The sequence below is a fragment of the Parus major genome, chromosome 12 (assembly GCF_001522545.3).
Source record: "Parus major isolate Abel chromosome 12, Parus_major1.1, whole genome shotgun sequence".
Taxonomy (NCBI): domain Eukaryota; kingdom Metazoa; phylum Chordata; class Aves; order Passeriformes; family Paridae; genus Parus; species Parus major.
This window is the reverse complement of record NC_031781.1, coordinates 14093255-14117737: the sequence shown is the minus strand read 5'-3', so window position 1 is coordinate 14117737 and position 24483 is coordinate 14093255. Positions and strand designations below refer to the sequence as shown.

The 24483-nt window shown below is 41.2% G+C and overlaps 1 long non-coding RNA gene across 1 annotated transcript; it reads left to right on the top strand.

Annotated features, from left to right (window-relative positions):
* The first annotated feature begins 6196 nt into the window (after positions 1–6196).
* On the top strand, positions 6197–16624 carry LOC117245063. The gene is made up of 3 exons (XR_004499230.1): positions 6197–6313; positions 13341–13417; positions 16298–16624. It is a non-coding gene; the product is annotated as an uncharacterized LOC117245063 (long non-coding RNA).
* Positions 16625–24483: the final 7859 nt, after the last annotated feature.

Here is a 24483-nt window from a genome sequence, read left to right as displayed (position 1 = left end):
TGAAATTGCATTCTAGCTTTTTGTCATTGACAAATGAGTGCGTGTTCCTTCACATTGAAACTATGCAGGAAGCCCTCTCTGGGCAGGGAGTACACATCCTCCTCTGCATTGCAAGGCAGCATGGGTCTACAGAAACTATTAGCAGTGCAGTATTTTGTTTATTATTTCATCAAACAATTCTGAAACAATAACCCTTTCGAGGCAAATAACCCTCTCCCTGCTGCAGGCAAATCTCCAGCACTTTTCTTGTTTTTTCCCCACTACCATATTCTATAACTTATTTGAGGCTTGTGTTTCTGCATCCCCCCTGATAAAGCCAGGCTGACACTAGAAATATTGCAGTGCATTAAGACAGACAGCAGCCTGTGGGTGTTGGAAGCTCAGGTCCTCTCCAGGAAAGGTCTGATCTCTTTTTCCTGTCACCATCCATGTGGCTGTGTTGGGGTTTTTGCAACATATGTGTTAAAAGTGGAGGCAAGTAGGGGGTTTTTGTCTCTGAGTGTCTAAACCCTGTTACTGACGAGCTTCAGGTCCCCATTGATTGAAATGGGCATAAAGGTGTTCAATTTTCTTCTGTGGATACTGTGGGATATAACCATTAAAGATTTGGAGTATTAGAGCTATTCACAATCTGGCTTTTATTAAAATCATCATGACTGTAACACTGCTAGTATCTCAAATCTGAGCAAAAGTAATTTTTTTATAATGATGGAGATAGAGATCCTCTAATTATCCAGGACAACTCAAATTAGTACCACAAATATCTGCTGTAAGTTGAGACTGCATGATGTGAAGTATAATTGATTTTTAATATGGTAGGGCACAACTGCTGTTAAGTTATGTAGAATGTCATTTTCTCCTGCTGGATGTTTAGCAATGTTTTGAAGAAACCTGCATGTGATTTATACCATTGCTAGAGATTTGGGGGAGCAGAAGCCTGGGAGAAACAAGAGAAGGAAAACAAACAGTTTGCTTGAATTTTTCATCCATTGCCACTTCCACTTTTTTCTTGTTTAGTGAGAATTGGCTTTAAATCAATTTTATATTCTTTGTAGATTTTAAAATTAATGCAGTTACAAAATCAGAACTAAGAATTTTTATTCTGTATTTAAGTCTTCATTTCAGATTTTTATCATTAGTAGAGAAAAAAGGATTCCTAGCAAACCTATGCTTCTCCTCCTTTGGAAGAAGTAAAATAAACCATGAACACTGATAAGCTGATTTACTCCCCCTGCCCCTCATTTTTGGGACAATTATGTGTAATCAGTGATTGCATGAAGCTGCCTGGATTCCATGTAAATGATACATCTTTGGCATATGGGAGTTTTTGTATTCTTCTATGCTTGGCAGAGGAAGGATACAGAGAGCTTTTGTACCTCAGTTGCACCAAATTGAATATTTCTTTAATCACCCTGGAGAGGAATGCACTTGATTGCATTCTGCAAGTTGTGAATTATTGTTTTTGGGTAGACCTGGTGGGTAATGAATGACCTGGCTCCTCACTGCCACCACCCAGCCACCCCCTCAAAAGCACCAGCTCTTCCCCCTTGGGCAAGACCTGCTCCACAGCAGCAGCAATAGTGCAGCAGTCAAAAGAAAAGAATGTGAGGGAGCAGCCATTAATAACAAAGCTGGCAGCCCCCTGTGAGGAGAGCTATGTTCACATGAAAATCTTCTCCAAAGTAATGAAGCCTTGCTTCATTTGAAGTCCTTACAGGTAATTGCACAGAGGGTGATTTCCAGGTAAAGATATTTTTTTTCCCTCCTGAATGAAGGGCAAATACTTTCTATTTAAAAACAGACAAAAAGCCCAAAGTGTCAAAGAATTAGCACCTAGTGCAGAAGTTTAATGCTTGTGGTTTTTCCCTAATAAGATGGTAAAAATGCTGAAACTCTTATATGAAGATTATTAATCCTCCAGAACAGGAAACTGATGACAGCTTGTGATTGTTTCTGCATATAGCTATGTAGTGACATATTTAATTTTGAAGTCTAGCAAATCTGAACCTTTCCCTCCCCTTTTTAATTTACAGAAAACAGAAAAGGTAAGGCCAGAACTAAAGGAAGAGATATTGTGCTGTCATCAATTTAGACATTTTCCTGGAAATATTATGAAAAATACTAAGGAGAAAAAACACATTTCTCCATTTTAGTATGCTCAGTTTTCACTCATAAACTCCAAGATTAAAGTAGTCACTTTAATTAATCTAGTCTCAATCCTCAGATAAGAACAGGGGAGAGGAGCCTTGTTCTGCTGGGGTATTAAATTGACAGAGTCAGAGTGAGTACCAGAAGGCTCAGAGGAATCACAATCCTTGGCCTTGGTTTATGAGCTACTTTGCAGTTTGACAAGTGTAATGCCAATTTGACAAATGTAACTTTTTCAGTGATGCAATTGTGTTTTCTGACAGTGGGGAGAAAGGAGTTAAGCTGCTGCTGCTGCTGCTTTCCGTCTGCAGAGAGGGCAGTGATGCACCAGCCTTTCCCTGGTGCTGGGTGCAGAAGGAATGAGCAGCTCCCAGGAGGCAGACAGGGTAATGCCATTAGTGAGGAGCAAGGAATGCTCAGCCCATGTTTGCTAGAAAGTGATGTGTGACATCCTAAACCAGCAGGATGAACACATCTCATTCCTACTGAGCTCTACAAGCGTGTGGGGGCAGAGCTTTGCCCATCCTATTTTCATTGAATCCATGTGTTAGAGGCTTTGTTTTCACAGTGGTCAGCAAAATCTCTGGATATACATGTCTGCACAACACAGGTGCAAGCATTTGCTTTATCAGCCCCATCTGGAAGTGAGGCAGCCCAGGCTGGGAGCTGTGCTTTGAGTGCTGAGGAGTGGAACTCGGGCTGGGTGACACAAACAGAAGGGACTTCCCAGCCGCAAAGCCTTCGCATCTGATGGGACCCAAGCGAGTGCAGGGCTGCCTCTGCCCATATGTGTAGCTGTATCAAATGAAAACATGAATCCAGTTAATTTTCACACACTTGTTACAGCTTCCCCTGCCTCGGTGGAGGCCTCTGAGAGCCCTCCTCCTCCTTGATCTTGCTGGGAAAGCCTGGATTTATGATGACTTCAGCTGTTCCTTGGATGCACACTGGGGTGCCAGACATGGGACAGCGGCTTCATCGCAGCATCAAGGAGAGAGAGATGAGCCAGGCTGGGGGCAGATTCAGCCTCATCAATCCATATTGTCATCTTAATTTATCAGCCACTGCCACAGAGAACAGGGAGCACGAGAGAAGGGAAAGGCTCTTTTAAAGAAGGACCCAGGAGGACATAAAATATCTTAAATTGGGAGGAAGGGCTTAGCTGTCAATCAGTGCTTTCCTGCTCACAGTGTTCCTGGCATGGCTTTCTAGATAAGCTCATCACCAAGTACGGTATCTGGGGTGGGAAGTGATTTGTCTTTCCAGTTTGATGCTTGCTCTTTTAACCAGAACCACGGAAGAGGAAAATGTCAGTGATTTCTCAGATGTGTACTAAATGTGCAGGTTGTGATTATTTTTTATTTTTTCCTGGGAGTATCTGGGGTCTGTTGGAAGCAGCAGCTCAGTGCTGTGCTAGTGCAGCAGGTACTCAAACATCAGGAGAGGAAAGCAAAGAAGGGGAAAGTTGCTTGGCTGTGCACAGGGATCTGTGAGTCCCACCTGGGTTTGGGGTGCCAGGGTGTGGTGTTGTGTCTGTGTGCTGGCCCCAGGTGCTGGGACTGGGCCCTCCTTCCTGTGCATGGCTGTCTGGGACAATGGCCCCAACCTGGCCAGTGAATCAGAGCCCGGACTCGCCCTGCAATCAGCGTCGCAGAGCTCAGGAAATGAGCCACCTGCCCTGCTTCCTCTCATTTAATGGGTTTATTTTTAAGTGGAAAAGGCTGTGAGATTTGTTCCTTCTTCTCAGGAACTTCATGTCCTCTGGAAATCCCTGTAGGATGGGGCGAGGTATGAGCAGCCCCAGGGATCTTCCTTTGGGAGCCACATCCTGGTATCCTCATTCAGCACCGGTACCAAAGCTGAGGCTGTTCATGGGATACACACAAACCAATCCACCGAGACCCTGGCAGAATCTGCTGATGCTATCTGAGCTTCCTTCCCCCATGTTCCCAAAGAGAGCAGTGGAAACTACTGCTGAATAAAAAAACCCCGGATCCTGGCTCTGCTGAGCCTGTGTTGGCCACATCTGCATCAGTGACTGTCACTGTGGTCCTGGTGTGCAGTGAGGCTGACACTTCTACTGGACATTTTGTGTGAGGAGACTGAAACTGAGGTGTGTCCATGGAGCAGTGGATCTTCCTCCATGGGGTTATTCCTCTCATGGGCAGTATTTAAGATGCTCACAGACTGTCAACTAGCACAAAATAATCCATCTCAGACACTGAATTTGATTTTCAAGAATATTCCTTTGTTAAACAGGCCCAGAAACATCAAGGCAATCTAACGTGGTGGATGTTTATTTTCCATACTTTGAAGAAATGTGTTTGTGCTCTTCTATTCAGTGACTTCTCTGTCTCCATCCCACACTTTGTTTCTCTGTGGGAAGACATGATCTAAGTGCTGCATGGATGCTGCAGGTCTGGATCTGGTGCTGTACCCAAGTGAGTTATCTCCATGAGGTGATGCTCTTCTGGGGAGCTGAAGTGGTTTGTCTGTGGCCAGCACTGCTCTGTGCAGACGTGCTGGTTTCCTCATCTATCTGCCTTGGGGGTCTCCAGAACACTTCTGCATTACCTGGTGTACACATGCCTATGTTTGCAAAACACCAGCAATAATTAATGATAAAGTAGGAAACAAAGGAATGCCTCTAAGATCCTTTCTTAGAGCAGTTTAAGGCCTATCCAGGCTTACAACCCCTTCCTTTTATTCTACTCTTCTCTCTAGATATACTAATTTACTTTAGCACCAATTAATCCATGTGTTTCAACCTGCCTGCCCATCCTCTTTTTTTTTTTCTCCAGGTTAGAATAGCTCTGGGAGGTGGGTCTTTAACTCTCCCTGAACTTTTGCCAAACCAGAAGTGTTCTCAGAGAAGAATGTCAAGTGCTTAGCTACAATTAATTATAGTCAGAAAGAGAATAAATTGTACACCAGCACATGTGTCAGAACAAAACCTGTCTGTGTGGTGTTTGGGTAGGTTTTAACCATGGTTCCACTTAAAGGATTATACTGATTTCTGTGAGGAGAGGGAGGGAAAGGGGGCTCTCCCAAAGCTGGAAATGATGTAAACAATTTCATTTCACCTCTGCACAGCTGTGAGTGTAGGTAACTGGAGAAATTGGTCTTACCTGCACATCCTTCACTTTTACTTGGTTATCACTGTTTGCAAAGCAAAACTCTGCAGATACAGAAGTAAAGACAGACTGGACTGAACCAAAGGTTCTCACTTGTGTGATCTCAGAAGCAGAGAAGGGTTTGTGTTGGAAGGGACCTGAAGACCCTGCCATGGGCAGGGACATTTTCCACTAAACCAGGTTGCTCAAAGCCCCATCCAAGCTGGCCTTGAACACTTCCAGGTATTGGCCATCCACTGGTTTTCGGGTTTTCTGGGAAATCTGTGCCAGAGCATCACAATTCTCCCAATAAAGAATTACCTATCTGCTGTGACTAAAATCTTGTTGGGATCTTTTTACATTTGAATCCTTTTACAAGGCCTGAAGTTTTCACCTATGAAGGCAGAGATCTGTAGACACCCATCTAAACTCAAGTTATTCTGGATTTCTGATCTTTTCTCTCTCCACCTGTTCACCCTATTTTTAAGTCCTTATTTCAGCCATTTTTCAGGAAGTAATTAACAATATTAACATAAATCATGTAAACAAGGCAGCATTACACAACAACAATGTCTGACATTACTCATTGGTGTTTCTAGTTATGATAGTTTCCTTCTCCTTTCTTGAATTTTATCTTGTTTGGGTTGTACCCATTCTTTCTAATGTTTGTTTTTTCCCAGTTGCTAAATGTAGGGTTTCATTCTCTTTCTTACAAAGCATGAAGCAGCCTGGCTTTTCTCATTAACTTCCTTATTAGCATAAGCACCACCACCTGTAACATTCATCATATGAGCAGCAGCATGATGCTGGGAGCTGGATATATTGGATTACCATATTCCCTCTTAGAGTTAAATGCCAGGATGGAAAGATAGTGCAAGTTCAGCTTTCAAGACAGAGTTTAAGGGTTTTTTTCTTTAATTATTTTTCAGGAGTGCAATAAAAAATAGCTAAAAAAACTACTTTCAGGAGGCTGAAATCTGGAGGAGATCAAAATCTGGCTCATTTGGCACAGGAAAGCCAAGCGACCATGAAGAACTGGAAACTTCTAGTTGGTAAGACTGGTTAGAGTTAAATCAAAGAGGAGTCTTTTACTCAAAGTCATGCAATTTATTACTCCACTATGGGTTCTCCAGAAGAATATAATACCTTGCTGTAATGGTAACTAGGAAAATACTTTGAGGTTTTAAAGCAGGATGTACAGTTCATGCTGGTTACTGAGTGATAAATGATACAGGCTGCACAGAACAACTATACAAACACAGTATTTCAGCTGGCACAGCAAAGCATTTCAGATATAAATTTAAAATAACTGCAGTCTTGTGGTCCTTGTCAGTTATTTACAAGCCTCTTGAAATTTTTTCTTATCTGCCTTTCTCATAAGAAATTAGGCAATTATACTATAAGTCTGAAGCCAGAGAACATCAAATAGTGAATCATTATAGCATCATTATATGGGAAGTAGGAACAAGGGGAGGGCCAAAAGAAAACCCAAAGGTTTTTAATCTTCAGGAAATCTATTTTAAATTAAATTGAAATAGAAGCCTTAAATAAGTTTAACGTAATTTTGAGGAAAAGGCAGTTGCACAATGAAAAGGTATTTGCGGCCTGAAATTCATGTTTGAGATATTTCTAAACAGGAAAAAAAAATTTTCCTGTCATTGAACTAGTCACAAATCTTTGTATAGGGGAATCTTTCATGAAAGAGAAAGATAAATGTGATCTGGAAGTTCAATGACTCAGGAGTTTCTTAAAGATGGGGAAAAAAAGGAAATACATCAGTGTACGTGCATTCCTTATTAACTCTTAATGGCATAGTAAATGTATGTTCTGTATGTACCTATGAAAATATATTGGTGTGTAACAACTATCATAAGAAAGTCTTTCAGGACCAATATAGTTGGGATTTTGAATGTTGTGAGTATTCTTATTTTAGTTTGTTTTTTTTTTCACAATTTGAACATCTTCTATTCTGATTTAGCATTAGAGCACATTGCAAGATAATTAATGTGTTTTGGTTTTCTTTTCTGGGTCAAAATTCCAGCTTGGTTAAAAAACATTACATTCTCTACAAACCAAATCAGACAATTCAATCCTGAGCATCAAAAGGAAGAGGGATAAGCAAGCCTCAGGCTTGATCATAATTTAACAATTTTGAGGTAACATCTTTTGACATTGTCCATAGAGGATGCAGATAAAATGAACCAGTGGTCTTCAGGAAAGGAGCTGTTGATATCCTGTTCTGCTTGTGCTCTATAAAAGATGAAATCAGGAAACTGATCCCCACACTCACCAGAAATTGCAGTCTGATCACGACAGGCAGGACTGACTGCTGTGGTTGTTGAGCTCTTCCCACAGTCCTGTCCTCAGCTGCACTGCTGTACACTGGAGCATTGGGCCACCATACTTGGGCAACATTCTGTTGTGTTAAAAAAACACATTCCATATAACTTTTAATTCAATTATTTCTTCTTTTAAATGAATTGTGTCAAGGCAGGGCAAATTGTATGGAAAAGACACTATTTGAACATACTCAGATCTGCTAAAACCAGTTACTCTTTTAATGACACCTCTGTATCCTGTATTTAGTATTGGTCAGTCCTAAGGACGTGATTATAATTGTATAATCATGTTACTTGTATAATATACACCTGGGTACCCACCTGAACTAATATGTTTGCCTGACCTCAAAAGTGCTGTAAGGCAACAAATGGCTAAAATTCCATTTTGTGAATGATGAGAATGCTTTGAGGTAGTTAATGTAGTTCACGATTATGCCATTCCTGATTTGGGAAATGGCAGGGCTGAGAACTGAATATTTTGGGTAAATGGACTACTGGGTCACCAGGTCTACAGGAAATCCAGCTGAGAAATGCATAGGTAATAATGACAGCTGGCAATGATGTGCCACTGTTCACAAAGGACAAGCTATAGCAAATTGAGGCAAGAAAAGGAAATCCTTGATGGTACTCTGAAAGAAATGATTAAAAGCAATTTCAGAATATTCAGTTTGGATTCAGAGCAAAATATACTACTTCTGAAGGGTGTGAACATTTTAACATCCGTATTTAACCCACCCTTTGCATGGTCTCACACCACTTACAAAAATGGTGGGGAACCTCTCACCATCCTATTGAGAGGCGAAGGACATAGAGCAAGAGGGCTTGTTGAGCAATTTCATTTTCCAGTTTAGAAACACCAAACAGCTTCTCAGAGCAAGTGTTAGTTATGTTCTTTCATGTGCTGTGCCTGCCTTTGAATCCTTTCCTCTCGATAAACACACAGGTTTCACTGTTTGTTGTGAGGAAAAGTCTAAGTCACGAAATGTGAATAATGCTGACTTACACATTTCTAAGGGCCTGAGAGAAAACGAGGATCCATCATGCAAGGTGCTGTCTAAACATGTAGCCAGTACTTAGACTCTGAGTAAATAAAACAGGAACAGAAAAGTTCAGTGACTCGTGACAACCCATGAGAAGAAGCAACAGACTGGAGTCAGTCCAGCTGCTCTGACATCTCGTCCATTGCCTTTTCACTGGATATTGCTGTACTGACATCTTGGACGGTGCAAAAAGTACTGGATGATATACACCACAGGGGAGGCTTATCACAGTTATCTCTGCAATGTCTGGCACCAGAAGGATTTAAAAAACAGACATCAAATTATAGAGGCATAGGTCTATCCTGAGCGTGTCTGTTCAGTGCAGTAATGCATAACTGCTTGATTATAGTCAATGAAATCCTCATGCTGCTACTCATCTCTACCTGTCTCCAAATACATTGAGATCAGTGTCTAGAGTTATTTCTTGCTCTTGGTCTCAGGTGTAGCAATTAAAGAAATGTTCTGTATTGCTGAGTGCACCAGATGTGTGCAGTGGAGCATCCTATACTGACAAGCATTTTTCTTTTAATAGTTCCTTTGGGTACACATTGGCGTCTGGTTTTATTTTTCTGTTTATACTTTGTTTTTCTGTTTTATGGCACTGTTTCCTTGATAGGGTTTTTCTGTTTCTTGCCTTGGAGAACAGTTCAGGGTAGCATGGATTATGGCACAGCAGCATTAAGAGTTATCTCCTGCTTCTGTTTTCAGTTTTTTAAGGTCATTCTAAGTTCTCCATTTGACTGCTCCTATATGGAATAAGCAAAGAAAAATATCCACTGATTCTGAAAACTGAATTGTGAATCATGCTGATGTCTTCCTGGACTTTCTTGATGTCTCTCTTTTCTTCCTGGACCCAGGACCAAACAACATACATGCAACAAGATTTCTTTGGGAGCAAGGTTGAGGAACAAAGATTTTTAGTCACAGAAGTTGCAAACCTTTCACCTGCACCCTAGAAATGGTGGGCACCTAGAAGGTGGCAGGTAATTTTCCCTCAGTCTGTTTGCAGATTTTGTCCTCCAATCTAACCCTCAGAGAGTTCTTCACTGCAGAGTGGAACAAGATGCTGAGTTGCAACCTCAGTTCTAGGGTGCAGCAACAGGCATATTCTGATTTAGAGAAATCTGATCTATTTTTCTCTGAAATACTTTGTACCAAATTGAGAATGCCATGATGAATATGACTAACTGAGAAAGGCTACAGACTATGTTTATTCTTCTAAGTAGAGAAGAAAGTCTTTCCTGACTTCTGCAAGTGGTTATCTTTATTTTCTAAAGAGTTGAATTTGACTACTTTGACTACAGTATGAGCAGTGTTAAATGTTACTCAGTGTGGTGAGCGCTATTTCTTCTCACCAAAACCTCATTTATTTAGTTTTTAGAACAACAGTTCAGGTGAAACAAATGATAAGCAAAAGATTAAAGCTCCATCAGATAAAAAGCAATCCTGTACTATTTCAACTATCCTAGTTCTCAAAAGAGAATGAAATATGCAGTAATTCACACAAACATAAATATTGAATAACCATTGCAATGGATTGCATTAATAGATACATAAGGTGAGTAAAAACATATTTGATTTAGTCCTCTGCTGATGGTGCCAGAAGATTACAAGGCCTAACCTGTCTACTGCAATGCTACCCATCAAATGGCTATAATTCAAATTTTTCTTCTTTTTTTTTCCCCTCTCAAAACAACAGCATATCTATGATAAATAACAGCCTTTACTTTGTTTTGTTTCTCTGGAGACTAATCCTGATCTTACCCATCCAATTTCATGCACATGAATATTTCTGTTGATTAGAGTAGGAAAGTTTTTCACATCCACAAATCATTGTGGAATTTGGAGCCATAATGTGTCAAATTAATTCCTGACCTCAGTCAGCTACCTGTGCATCCACTTGCCCTGACACCTCATGACAGAATTTGGGCATAAATTTGGTGTGAGAACTCTTGAAGCAGAAATAAGAGCCAGGCTCCCACTGATGGTCCCTTGAGATCGGGTCCCGTTCCGCCCTTTCTCCTCCAGTCTTGTAGGGATGAGCATTTCAGGGGTGGAGGTTAACAGGCATTCCTAACTATGCATGGCATCCTACTCCTTAATGCTGACACAAATGGACTGTTTCCTAGGAGATAGCTCAAAATCAAATAAATTATTTGAGAGATATTCATGTTAAAAGATTCCACCGAGTTCATCTTTACATAAAACTCCTGTTACCAATTAGCTGGCTATAGATCAGGGCTACAAGATGTGGCAGATATGATCCATTTCCCTCTTCACTGGGACTGTGACAAAAACTGTGTGTGGTCAGACCCCCAAACCCCTTTTCCTGTGTCATGCTGCCAGCTGAGTGCTCCAGAGCCCCTGCATCCCTGCCCTTGTTCTTTTGCTCTGTTTCCTCCTTGTGCCCTCACAGTAACATCTCCCCCAGTCTGAGGATAAGTGTGAGTGATGTTAGCTGGAGGATTCCTCTTTCTGTCATCATGGATCCAGGGTGGTGCAGTGCTTCAGGGCCCAAAGCCTTGAGGCTGCAGTTTATTATGCCCCCACCTTGCATTTCTGAAGTGATAAATCAGACATTCTGCTTTGATTAGCTTTCCTCCACCTCCAGAGGTTTTCAGATTGCATCTAGTGAAATTGCCCATGAGCTGTCTTTAAAGGTGTGCCTCTAGGAAATATATTAGGAAATATATTACCTAAATAAAAGCGTTCTAAATCAGAAATATCTTTCCCACCTTTCTGTTGCCCTTGTTAGGGAAAAATGCTACACTTTAACCTCCAGCTAACTGATTACCTGCCAGTTGTGATGCTGTGCTCAGAATTAATGTGCTCCAAAAGCCAGCAGAGATGACTTGTGTTTGGGTACCTCATGGGAAAACAGGGAGATGAAAAGCCTTAAAAAAACTTTGCCAAACAACTTGGAGTGTTTGACCAGCTTTGCACAGCTGCTGCTGAACGGAGAATGCGAGTAACATGCCAAACAGAGACAAAAGGGGACCAGCAGGGAAGGCAGCTTTGGTATCAACACTGGACATTTTACTCTTGGGACAGGAGAGGAAATATGCTGAATTACCTGTAGGAGGTGTACCTGCTTTTGCTAATAGACGTGCATGGTTAATGAATTCCTAACCAACAGATCCTGTACCAATGTAGGCTGGAATTCTCTCTGAGGTCATTGGAGATAGATCCATGCACAGCACCTTAATCTGATTGATTGCATCCCACCCACCCAAACATGCCTTAAAGACTTGTTTTCAGAGCCACAATCTCTCTGCCCCCTCCAATTCCCTATTTGAGGTGATAATGTCTCCTCATAAATCCTGGATGCGATAGCGCCAGCATGACCCATCACTTCATTACACCAGAGCTGTGCAGTGCACTGAGGAGGAGTTTATCTGGACAGAATGGATCTGGTCCAGGAACAAATAAAGGAGTGAGGAATCTGATTATTTCTGGGCCAATTCTGTATGAGTTACAGCTTCTCAGTTTTCCTCATGTCAGCTAGTTTTACTTTGTTTAGTTTTCCTTCCTCACACAGGAGGTGAAATATCTGGCTAGCACAGACATCTTGATGAGCTGCTGGTGTCAGGAAAGCCAACCTGAAATTTGGAACAGGTTAGGATGGAATGTACCATATTTCATGTCCTTTGAGAATTGGCAGTTTTGGTGCATGCCAGTCTTGTTCCAAAATCGGGGATCACCTCACTATCAGGGGCAGGAGTGTGGTGGTTCCTCAGACACCCCTGTCTGTCTTATCCAGTGCAGTTTGGGAGGAGCAGCCTAATTCCCTCAGCTCTGTGCAAGTGAGGAATCCTTGTACAGAGGCAATTTCTTGATGACCAGGTACAGTGGACACAGTATAGCATCTTTTACTGTCAGCATGAAGAGATTAAAGGAAAATTAAACATCCAGCTCTAGGCTGCTCTGCTCTGCTTCAGACATGAGTGGTAGGGGAAAATAACTGTTTCTTCTATTTTATTTATTATTTCAAGTGTTTCTTTATGATTACTTCCTAGTGATTTCAGAGATAGCTGTTCTATCTTGGCCTTCCACTAGCTTGTTTAGTCTGATGCTATATATCATTTGTTTATTTCTTCCAAGGCACTACTTTATATTTGCTTAATGCACATCTTTCAGCAAGACATTCAGATTTCATTCAATGATTTCTGGAATTTCCTATGTTTTCCAAAGCATAAAAATTACATCTGTGTGTTGAGCCTTCCCTTGAAACACTCCTTTGTGATTCTTCTGTGCAAGTTTTGCAGACTTGATGGGCTTAGCAGACATAACTCTTGCAGGTACTCACTGAGGTTTCAAAGTATTTAATTGGTCTTGAATGCATAGTGCAGCTCTCCAAATACAGGACTGAAGTATTTACTGATCCCTTTTTTGTGTTTTGCACGTTTGAGTTGTCAATTCTAGGTAGGCTGGCACTTGCACAGAGGAATTGTGAATTAGGGTGTTTTTCAGCAGAAAAGGAGATGTTGCTAGGGGGAACTCGTGGGTGTATGTCCTTAACTGCAGCACAGTGACAGCTCTTCAGTTACTGCTTTTGGCACTTCTTTTTTAGTCTGTGCCTGCTCTGAAGTTTAGAGTAAGCAAAAAATCTTATTCCAGAGAAACACTTTTACCCTTTTGTAAAATTTTTGTTTACTTATCATATTTTCATTTGATTTTTTTTTTTTTTTTTTTTAACTCAGGTTTTCATTTGATTGGGAAATTCTCTGCAAGGCCTTATGGAAAAGTCAGCTGGGTGTTTTGTCCTGCTTCCTCCCAGGTGAGTGCCTGCCTATTCCCATTGCTCCCACACATTTTGGGTGAGCATATTCATATGCTTCACACTCAGAACTGGTGAAAACCTAACTTGCTTGCTTGCTTAATTTAGTTCCAAATTTTTACCATACTGAGGAATTTCACTCTTTTCTAGGACCTAAGCACCAACACAGAATTCTCCCTGGTATTGGTTAGCACCAGTAACTAAGCACCAGGTGGCATCTTCAGCACCTCATGAAGAAATTAAAACAAATGTCTCTTATTTCAGAAAACTGATTGAAAATGGGTATAAGGCTGCATGTTCTAAGGGCTGACTAAGCTGTGAAGGACTTAATGTAAACCCCCATTGCAGGCTGCAGTCTGGACATCTCTTATGTGATCTCTGTAGCACCACAGATTTTTTGGCCCACAGAACATGATTTCCTTGTGCCAAATAGTAAGAACAGTCTGAGGTAAAATTATTACCAAAGGGCATTGTGAGTGCTCCTGTGCTGCTGAGCAGTCAGAGTTGATGCCCTGCCCTGCTGATGGGGATGGGATTAATATGGAAAATACTTCCAAAATAGTAGTGTCCAGCCTTTAGATTGAGTCTACTGAAACAAGTCATTGCCTAAGAAACTGTGCTGTAAACTTGCATCAAGTAATTGAGTGGGAAAGCTCTCTTAGCCAGCAGCCATATGAACTCAGTTATGTAATTTCTAGTCAGGTAGAGGTTTAGATAGAATTGAGAATAAGTATTTAGATTAAGAAATGACACTCTGATTTTAGAGCTGTGCCTTTTCTGTCATGTTGTGTGAGAAATTATGGTGTGGGGAGAGTTCATTGCCCAACATTTTCCTTGTGGGGAAATGAAGAATCTCTGTTCAGGTACAAGCGGTAAAAATTGTACTTAGTTGAGAGCAGGAGAAAAATCCTCCAGAAAATAAAAATCTACTGTGTTTTTATAGTGTTCCCTTTTAAAATAGATGGCAATTAGTCCAGTCATATTCTTGTCCTTTTTTCTGTGGTTCCTTAGTGCCAAGAAATCTGTGTGTGATTTTACAACACACATTCATTCATCTTTGAATTTTTAAATTAATATTTTTGCCTTCTGAAAATAACACTTGAAGTAATGCACCCTGGAATGATGACAACCTAAGTTTGTTATGAATGCCTAAAATAAAATTGTATTTTCTTATTAATAACTTCTTTCATAAAAATAACAACTGAGTATATATTCATTGCCAAAATTTTGAAGAATGTCAAATCACTAAAGAGGAGAAATTACTAACTAGACACCTGGAATTGAATTTCTTGAGTAATAAACTAGCTTGTGACAGCTGCAGTTGTTTTTTGCAGGTGCAAAAAGAACATTTATTTCTTTTTGTTTTATATGCTTTACATCACTTAATGACTAGAGTATTCCAAGTTAGGGAAAAAAGTGGTAGTTGAAAGAACAGGAAAATTTGCTTATCTTTTCCCATTTTATGAGTAAAAGGTGGGTGGGGGGAAGGGAAGATCTGAGATAAACTAATTCTAATCTTGAAGAACAGGGAAGCAAGGAAAAAATAGCTCAGCTGATTTATTGCTGTTGATATTTGCACTGTTTAGTACACCAGCTGCCTTGAAATGCAAGGAATATTTTGATAATATTTCCTATAATATGCAGGACACAATGTAGTTCCATTTAAACAATTATGTTCTTCTGGATACTTTTGTTCAGAAGCAGCATGACACAAAGCACACATTAAAAACTGAATCAGGTGACTAAAAACCCCATGTCCTGTTTTCTCATAAATCAAACATAAAAATCCAACCCCAAAATAAATGCTTAGATATATAGTGACGTGTGATATTCGTGTATTCTCTTAGTTAACAAAAACAAATACTAAACAACAGCTCAGAGCTACCTTTCTTTGTAATTAAGCATTTTTGTTTGTTGTCAGTCTGTGGGAATAACTTTTTTGTCATGAATATCTGCTAGGAAGCACAACTGCAAGGCAAATTAAATTATTTAAATTGTGATTTAAATCACAATTAACAAAACTGATTTAAATCAAAGTGATATAAATTGGTCCATCCTGCTTTAAAATTAATTAAGGACATGCTTTGAAAGCATGCTCCTATCAGTGCCCTGACTCAGCGGGTTCTCCATATCACTCAAATTTTAATAAATCAGAGCAAGGGATGGATTTTTTTTTTTTTAGTTTAACAGTCTCAATCTCTGAATTTAAGGCTACTGAAGAATAGATTAACATTTATAATTGCTAGGTGGATCAGTGATGCAAATTGAAAATGGGGATTTCAAAACAAATTAACCTTTGCAGTACATCATGTGGAGACAGACAAAGTGGTATCGTTGAAAAGGTGCCCCTCATCCTTGAAGTCACAAATCACTGTACTCTTCATGGTGCCTTGCTGCTCCACAGCCTCTGGAGTCTCAATCTCCAAAAAATAAGCTGTGATAACCAAAAGAGCCATGGGGACTGGCAAGTCCCTGCATGGGGGATCCCTGCTTTGTGTCGCTCCACGCAGACTTGTATATTTTGGGGCTAAGATTAGGATGTTTAGGCTAGGGGTAAATGGGTTTATAATTAGATATGTTCCAACCCTTGACCTATTAATTGAGGCTCATTCTTCCCTCCATCTACCCTCTGCCTGTAATGAGACTGTGATTTAAAGCAGTTGAGGGAAAATGGGCCTTCTGTACCCACACACGTTTCTGCTTCGATGTGCCTGTCCTGTGCTCTTCTGAGAGCCCTTCTGTCTCATGAGTAGAGCAGGACACTCTGTCAGTATTGTCTGTGCTGTATTTAGTTATTTATAAAATTAAGAGCTGAGATCCCATCTGGAGAGAACCATGCTATGTGATCAGCACTTCTGCATTTGCCATGTTTCTCCTCAGGCAGAAGAGCAGCCCTAACTGGAGAAGATGGAGTGGATTTTGATGGCACCACACAGAATCTGAGGAGGTTCCAGGCTCCTCCTTCCATGCTGAGACAGGTACAGAGGTGGGAGATGCAGATCCCTGTGGGGAAAGAGTGGGGCAGTCTAAGGAAGACCATGGATGGAATGGAAAGAGTGATCACCTCTAAGAGCAGTTTGGTCCCTCCTGCTGCATCAGCTCCTGGGAAATCCTTCCAATCAGTACAGGAACTCCAGGCTTTCTGTGGGGTCCCAAGGAGCAGAAGACAAGATAACCATGCTTTGGTGTAGGCATGCATGATGGGTTCCTGACATGACTCATAGACTCACAGTAAATTGCTGTTTTCACATCTGCAGTTCTTTGCCAAAAATGTAGATTTCTGTGGAAAACCTTTCATACCTTCAATGCACATCACAGAGTATGCTGATTTGGAGGGAATACACAAGGATCACTGAGTCCAGCTCTTACCCTGCACTGGACACCCCAAGAGACACACCAGAGTGCTCTCAGAGTGCCTGACAGAATTGTCCAAACCCTTCCTGGACTCTGCCAGGCTTGGGGCTGTGACCACTTCCCTGGGATGCTACCACTGATCACTGAAGCTGAATGCAGAAGTAGTCCCTTTTTCTCATAATTTGTGTGCTTCCATAGTCCTTTCCAAAACTGAGCCTTTAGAAACAAATGCAGAGTACATGACCCATTAGTCTGACCCTGTGGAAAATTTTAGATTATGCAGATGTTTCTGCACATCCTTTGTGTAACGGTAGAGCTATTGTGTAACTTGATTTTTTTTTGCTATGAGCAAACTTACACCAGGGGCAGCTGGTAGTACTATCTTCTGATCACAGAGCTCCAGAAGGATATAAATAGGGAATGAAGGATGAACAGTCGTATTAAAAGCTTGCCCTGAGTGGATTTTTTTTTTTTTTTCCTGAGCTTATAAATAGAAATAAAACCTAAACACACCGGAATAAACAAAACTAAATAGACTGAAATAAACACAGAACTGTGGCAGGTATTGTCATCACTGCTGACACGAGTGAATGGTTTTTTTAGTTAATGAGAAAGCAAAGCCAGGAAGGAACCTTAAAGATGTCCAAGTCTGAGCAGTGGAAATGCTAGACTGTTTTTCTAGGAGGTGGAGCAGATACGAGGAGCCCAAACCCTGTCTGGTGTCACAGGGTGTCACTGGCTCTAGGTAAGGCTTGGTGATGCACACACCAAGGTGTAGGAGGTGGGGACAGACCTCTCCTTCCTTCCAGGGCCACACCAGCCTCTTCCAGCTGAGATGCTCCTGGCTTCTGTCATCCAGAGGATGGCAAAATGTGGGTGGTAGGTGAAAAAATGCTGATGAGGCTACTAAAGAATCAGCCAAATACTTGGAATATTTTTCAAAACTTTTGGCAGTCGGAACAGGATTGCAATCTGGAAGAAAAAGACCTGTGTGTCTTGTTCAGTAGATGTTTCCAGCTGCTGGTAATTGTATTGGCAATAGGAGTTAGGTAATAACTGCAAAGTTATTGCTTTTTAATGCATGCAAATGTTGTGCAACTGCCACTGACGTTCAGCTAGACATGCCCTACTTTGCATGTCTCGGTTTTTGCCATCCAAATAAATTGCAGGTTGTTGAACAATCTCTTCCTTTCCCAACACTATATTGTTTGCTAAACTATTTTTTTTTTTGCTCTTTTTGTTTGGGTTGTTGTTTTTTTCTCCTCTAAGAAGAATGAAGTATTACCTTTTTCCGAAATCAAAGCTCTTTAGGATGGTTAGCCTTTCTGGTCTGTCTTATTACTGATATTTATACAGATGTACTGGCAAACACAAATTTATTGCAATATTTATTGGGCTGAATTTGAGGTTATTTATAATGTGGTTAGATGGCTATTTATTAGACATGTCACTGTAGCTATTTAACACTTCTATAGCTGTCTAGCTGGTATTAGGACATAAAACAGAATTTATTGTATTTTATCCAGAAAATATTACACAAAGAGTAAATTCTAACAAAGACACAACCATCAGAATAATGAAGGGACCAGGAAGAAGAAAACTGCTGTTTTAAACAGCAATTCTCAGCCAAACTGAAGGAGGGAAATATTTAGGATGTGAGGAAGTCCAGGTGCAGATTTCAGGTTCTGCCTAACAGCTGACCTTTCCCTTATGAAATGGACATTTTTCATTTAGAAAAGGAAATGAGAGTCATCTTCTTTGATTTGTTTTGTGCTGATTAAGTAGAGTTAAAAAGTTCTATGGGACCATTTTCTCAAGGAACAACTTCATAAGAATCAAGCATTTCAGAGGCAGGTGTTACTGTGGTGTTTTTAATGTCTTGTGTTAAGGTGGTATTGACTAGTGTATTTCACTGTGATGGATTCCAAAGACACTTTTTCCATATTAGTGTTTTTTTAACTCTGCATTTCACTGTTGTGAAAGCTTTCTGCAGCATCAGGACAAAAAACTTTATTTCTATTAATATCTATGGGGTTTGGATCTCTTCCTTATTTTAAACAGAAAATTAATGCACATGTTGAATGTCTCATGGAGGAATGTGAATGAGACTTCCCTGCAAGGAAAAGACTATAAGTGCAAAAAAAATTTTCAAAAATAGCTATGAATTTCCATTAAAAATAGTTTCCTGTAACCTTTAGAAAATGCAGATTTTTTAGGAAAATAAGTCTCCCATTTTCATATACAGACACAGACCATCTTAAAATACTTCACCAAAAGAAGCCAGTCTTTCTGTTTAACAAATAAACCCATTTCTGTGGGAGGATGTGGAGGAGGGAGGAAATGAGGCCATGGAAGGTTTGCAGGTGTGGGGGTGAAGCTGGGCAGCCACTGCTTCCCACTGCTTGTGAAGGTGCAGGGAGACAGGATGGAGTGAAGGGAGCTGTTCTCCTGTTCCTTGTGCCTCCTTTTGGCATTTTCTTGGGGCAAAGGAGTGTTTGTGCAGAAGCAGCAGGCTCCATCCCAGCCCTTGCCTTTCCAGTCTAATTCAAATTGTACACCCCAAGCCCCATGGGAAAACCCTCCCTGCAGATACCTAATTATCTCATCACAGGATGGCAGCTGTTGTGGACCAATAAACACATATTTATCCCTTGATTCTTACAGATGGAGGAACACAAATACTTCATCCTCCAGCCTTGAATGGCACGAGATGAGATGTTGAGCAACACAGAAGTAGGAAATCATGGGGGAAACCTCTGTCCAGATTACACCTGCTTTGAGATAAGTTTAATGATGATTTTTTAGAGTGTAACTGCAAACTAAGCTTAAGCTAATGCTGGTGAGAAACTACAGTAGGTAATTCAAGGAGACTATACATTTTCTTAAATTCATTAGCTGTCCATTGAGGGTTGAAGAGAATATAACTAAAAATCATTACAAGTGAATTATGAAGTTCAAATACAATGTGTTACTTTGCTCATACAAAACTTCAAGGGAGACAAATCAGGGAAGTTTATTAGCATAGCCTACTTTTTTAACAAACCTTACAAGGAAGGGAAAATATAATAATGTAGGGGAATTGAAGATTCATGTTTCCATAATAGCTGTACCTGCACTATCCTACCTGGGAAATTTATTCTCTGTGGGTGATGATGCTGTTGAATAGTTTTTATTTCTCAGCCATTGTTATTTTTTTCCCCTCTAAGAAGATTGTTTGTGCATGCCTATTAACATGCAATCCTCTCCTACCTAGAACGTTCTTCAGCTGCATTACACCTGAGCCAGGGGTTTTGCAAGGGAGCAAAGGGCAGCATGCAAAACTGATCATAAATACACTCCCAAAAATTCATTTTTATTTGAGCTCATTCATTCTAATTGTTCTCTTGAGGCTTGATTTGGAGCACAGAGAAAGCCAAAGGGGACTTACTGGGCTGTGGGTCAGGTTTTCAGGTCACCTGTACATGGCAAGTGGTGAATAATGAGCAGCACAGTGCCAGCCCCTTAGGCCTGACCCTGAGGATCAAGGTAAGAATTCAACCACTGATCTCATCAAGTGCATTCTCTGGGATGGAGGAGAGCACAACCACCAGCTCCTTCTGCAGCAAAAGGCAGCCACAGACCTTAATGATCAGCAGGCTGGTGTGTCCCAGTAATGCAGTTGACCATGCCCTGATTAAGTGGTGCAAACTGTGCCTCTGAACATTTTCTCTGAGGAATTTGTTCTTCTGTTGATGGCAATGGTCCAAGAAGTTGTTAGTCACTGCTGGGACTTGATATGATTACAGATATATTTCCATGTTCAATTACGAGTACTGTGATGACTGATTTGTCCCTTCCACTGGTATAAACAGGTTAGGATTAATACACATATTATGCAAACCAAACTACATACATTAAAAACTGTTTAGAGTGGATTTTTTTCTTTTTTTTTTTTTTTTTTTTTTTTTGTTTGCTTTTGGGGGTTTGTTTGTTGATTTGGTTTTGTTTTTTTATTGTTATTGTGGTGGGGTTTTGGTTTTTTTTGGAAGGCATGGTTTGGTTTGGTTTTCTGGGGCTGGGGGGGAGGTTTTTTTTCTAAAAAGAATCCTTTAAGCCAGTTTAAAAAGTTTGTTCTTGCAGACAGAAATGTTCTTTCCTTTAGTCTAGATTAGACATTTGGACAGAAAATGGAATATGGAGGTACTGGCCCAACTTTCTGCACAACCACACATGAACCACTTCATGCTGTGGTCCCTTGCTGCTGTACCAAACTTTAACCTACTTTGATCAAAAACCTGTGGGAGGTGGTGGTCATCTTTTGTCTTTTTTGGGGACATCAGAATGTGTGATCCAAGTCTAGGGATTCTGGACATCACCATAATCATGATAAAAATCTGAGTGCCTCTTGGCCAATTCCAAAACTCCCACCTCTTTCTGCAGTGTTAAAAACAGGTTCTTGTTGAACTGCTTTTAGCTTTTATCATCTTTGTTAAGGCTTTTAGCACTTACCACCCCAGTCTCCATGGGTGCCCCTTCCTGGTGTCCAGTTGCTTTCCATACATTGAGTTCTACTGTTGTCACGAAGGATCTGGAAACAGATATGTAATTACCAAGTGTTAGACAGATACCTGCATGGCAGAAAAAGGAGCGTTCAAACCTGGAAACAAGGGAGTTAAAATTAATTTCTCTTACCCACTTTCCAAAGATGCCAGCCTTTCTATATGAACTCCTCTGTCATTAATCTAATAAAGCTCTACTTTGTTCATAATTTACTACACTCTTGAATAAGCCACTCTAATATTTGTGCAGGCTAAGTGCATAAATCATTGTTGCCCTTCTCTACTTTTTTTACTTACCTGGTTCTTTCAAGGTCAATAACCTATCTTACAACTTTCATCTGGTTTAAATATTCAGCTATTGCCTTTACACCTCTCTTCCTTGTTCATCTCCATTTGGATATCTGCAGCTGTATCTTCTCAAGTAGCTATTGATCATGTCTCCTTGCTAAAGGTTGCTAAATTCATCAGCAGTAATGATACAAATTACATCTGTTAGGGTTCACTCACACCTTTCTTTTAGAAGGAGAGACTGCCTTCTGACTTTGTTGTTATTGGCCATCTTTTCTGCCTAGGATATTTAAAACTCAGAAAAATTTTATGCTGTAAAATATCCCCATTCTGACACATGTAGTCTTTCAGTGCCCAGGTCATGCAGAGAAAGTAATCAATCCCTACTGACCTGCAGGAGCCTGAAGTATAGCTGGGTAAGGCCCCAGTCCAGCAATGCACTTAAGGATATGCTTATGTAAACATAGGATCCATCCCATTTTTAGTGCAATTTGGTGAGAAGTGCATTTCAGAGCAGAGCATCTCCAGGGATGCTCCTTTTTGCAAGGGCTGTGCAGGGTGAGGCTGTACCAGTTGCCAACATGAACACACTCCAAGGTATCTGGCAATCTTGCTCAGGGCAAAGTAACTCTCTTTGTCTCACTTTTGGGGTGGCTGCTGAGGTGCCACTGCTTTGAAATCGGTGTTTGTGAGTGTGAACCCTTGTCCTCTGCAGAGCTGATGAGCTCTTAGGAACTTGAGTTTCTCTTGCTGACTGTTTATGAGAAAATTAATTATTTAGGGTTAGGCAGAATAACTGGGTGCTGCAGGATGTTCCAGCTATGGCTGTTGTGTGCTCAGAGATCATCCTGTCTGCTGGCTTCATCAGTTCCTTGACCCAATTGTGTTGCTGCCACAAGTTTGCCAACTTGTACCAAAAAACACAGGAGTGGAGTTTTGTTGTGGTTGCCTGCCAAGGAGTGAGGCTGGAATAGTTACCACCATGGTATAGAAGAAAACAGAAAGAACCTGAAGAGGTGACCTCACCTACCCCCACACAAACCACTCCTGACCCGTTTGTCTGAAGTGTTTTTTTAACTCTGTCAGCCGTGGAGATCCCCCAGCCTGTCCAGGCAATCCCCTCCAGTGCCCAATGACCCTCGCAGCAGGGAAGTTATTCTAGCTCTGAACTCAGGTCTCCTTTGCTGCATTTACACCCATTACTTTTTTTGTGCTTTTCTTGTGGATGTGGATAACAATTTATTGCCTTCCTCTTTGCATAAGCCATTTATATAATTGACGACTGTTATCATGTCTCCTCTCTGTCTTCCCTGCTCTAGACTAAATAGCCCAGATAGGATGAAAGCTGGAATGGGGTGTCAGGGAGGAGTTAGAGGAGGAAATCAGAGAGGGATTAATCCTGCTTTCAGTCCCTGTAGAAACAGACTTTTCCTTCTGAAGGATGGGGATGTGGGAGGGGGGAACAGGATTCTCAGTGCTGCTGACTCACTAATGCAGCTCTGTGAAACTTGGATCTGATTGATGAGCCACTGCCTCACAGACTGAGGAAGAGGGGCTTGGACTGGCCATCTGCTGAGCTGTGACCCTGCTACTCAGCCTCTGTGCTTGGAAATGAAGGTTTAATTTCTTGCATTGGTGAGGAGCACATCCAGCTCACACATCAGCTCCTGTGAGATGTATCTGGTTGAGCTTCTGTGTATCACAAAAGCTGTTTCCAGGTGTTGTGTGTGCCATGCAATCAGACAACACAATGATGTAGCACCAGCACCACCCAGACCACCCACCATGAGCCCTGCCAGGGAGCAGGAGTCCTCTCTTCTGATGGCAAAATGTTGTTTCTGCTGCCCTGACCTCAGCTCTGTGCTTCCCACCCATGGACAGCACGGGAAGCCACTCACCACACACGCTGCCTACATGTGTTCCAAGTGCCTACATGTTTACAGCTTGATTGCTGTTCATAAAAACCAGCACGTGGAACAGGCAAACACCATCCGATCCAGAAAGCCCTGGGGCATATTATGTCAATGTCACACACATTAAGAAAGTACAGCAAGCGCTCAGAGTGACTTCTCGTGTTCAGAACCCTTTTCCATTATTCACATCTGCTGTCAGAGCTGTAGCATGTATGCAGCCATTGCTGTCACAACCTGAAACAGAAATACCTCCCAGCCTGTGGAGACTTCCAAAAGCACAAAGTGGGGGGAAAACATGTTTCCCTACTACTTAATGCTCCCAAACTACTTTTGGTGACAGTTTTGCAGCACGTAAGTGAAGCTGTTTTCCCTAGACTCCTGGTGGCACGGGACCACAGGATTCTTTACATCAGAGAAGGGCTGGCCTTGAAGAAAGCAAAATATTAGATGCTGTTTGGGACAGCAAGAAAGCTCATTGCATTTCAAATGCACTCCAGACTAACTCCAGCACTCCCAGTCTCTTTCTCCCCCACTGGCTCATCAGTTGGCTGTTAAGGCTTTCCAGTTCAATTTCACAGTTAAAAAAATCCTGACAAATTGCTATCCAATTGTTTGGTTGGTTTTTGTTTTGTTTTGTTTTTTGTCTCCCTTTCCCCCACCCTTCCTTCTCAGAGTGACTTTGAAGATGACATTTGTATTTCTGAATTAAAACCACATTTCCCCAATATTGCAGAGGGGGGAGGCAGGGGCAGAAGAGAGAAGAAAAGCTTTTGTTCTCCTCCTCACAGTGACCCCTCACCTGCCAGGGCCAAGCTCCAAATAATTTCTAACAGCTGAGGTTAATCAGGGGCACCTAATCCCAGAAAGCTGGCTCTGAATTCCAGCACCAGCACAGAGTGTTTGAGTTTCATCAACAGCCATTCACATCTAATTCTCCCAAACCTCTGAAGTGTGAATATATGTACAGGTGTGT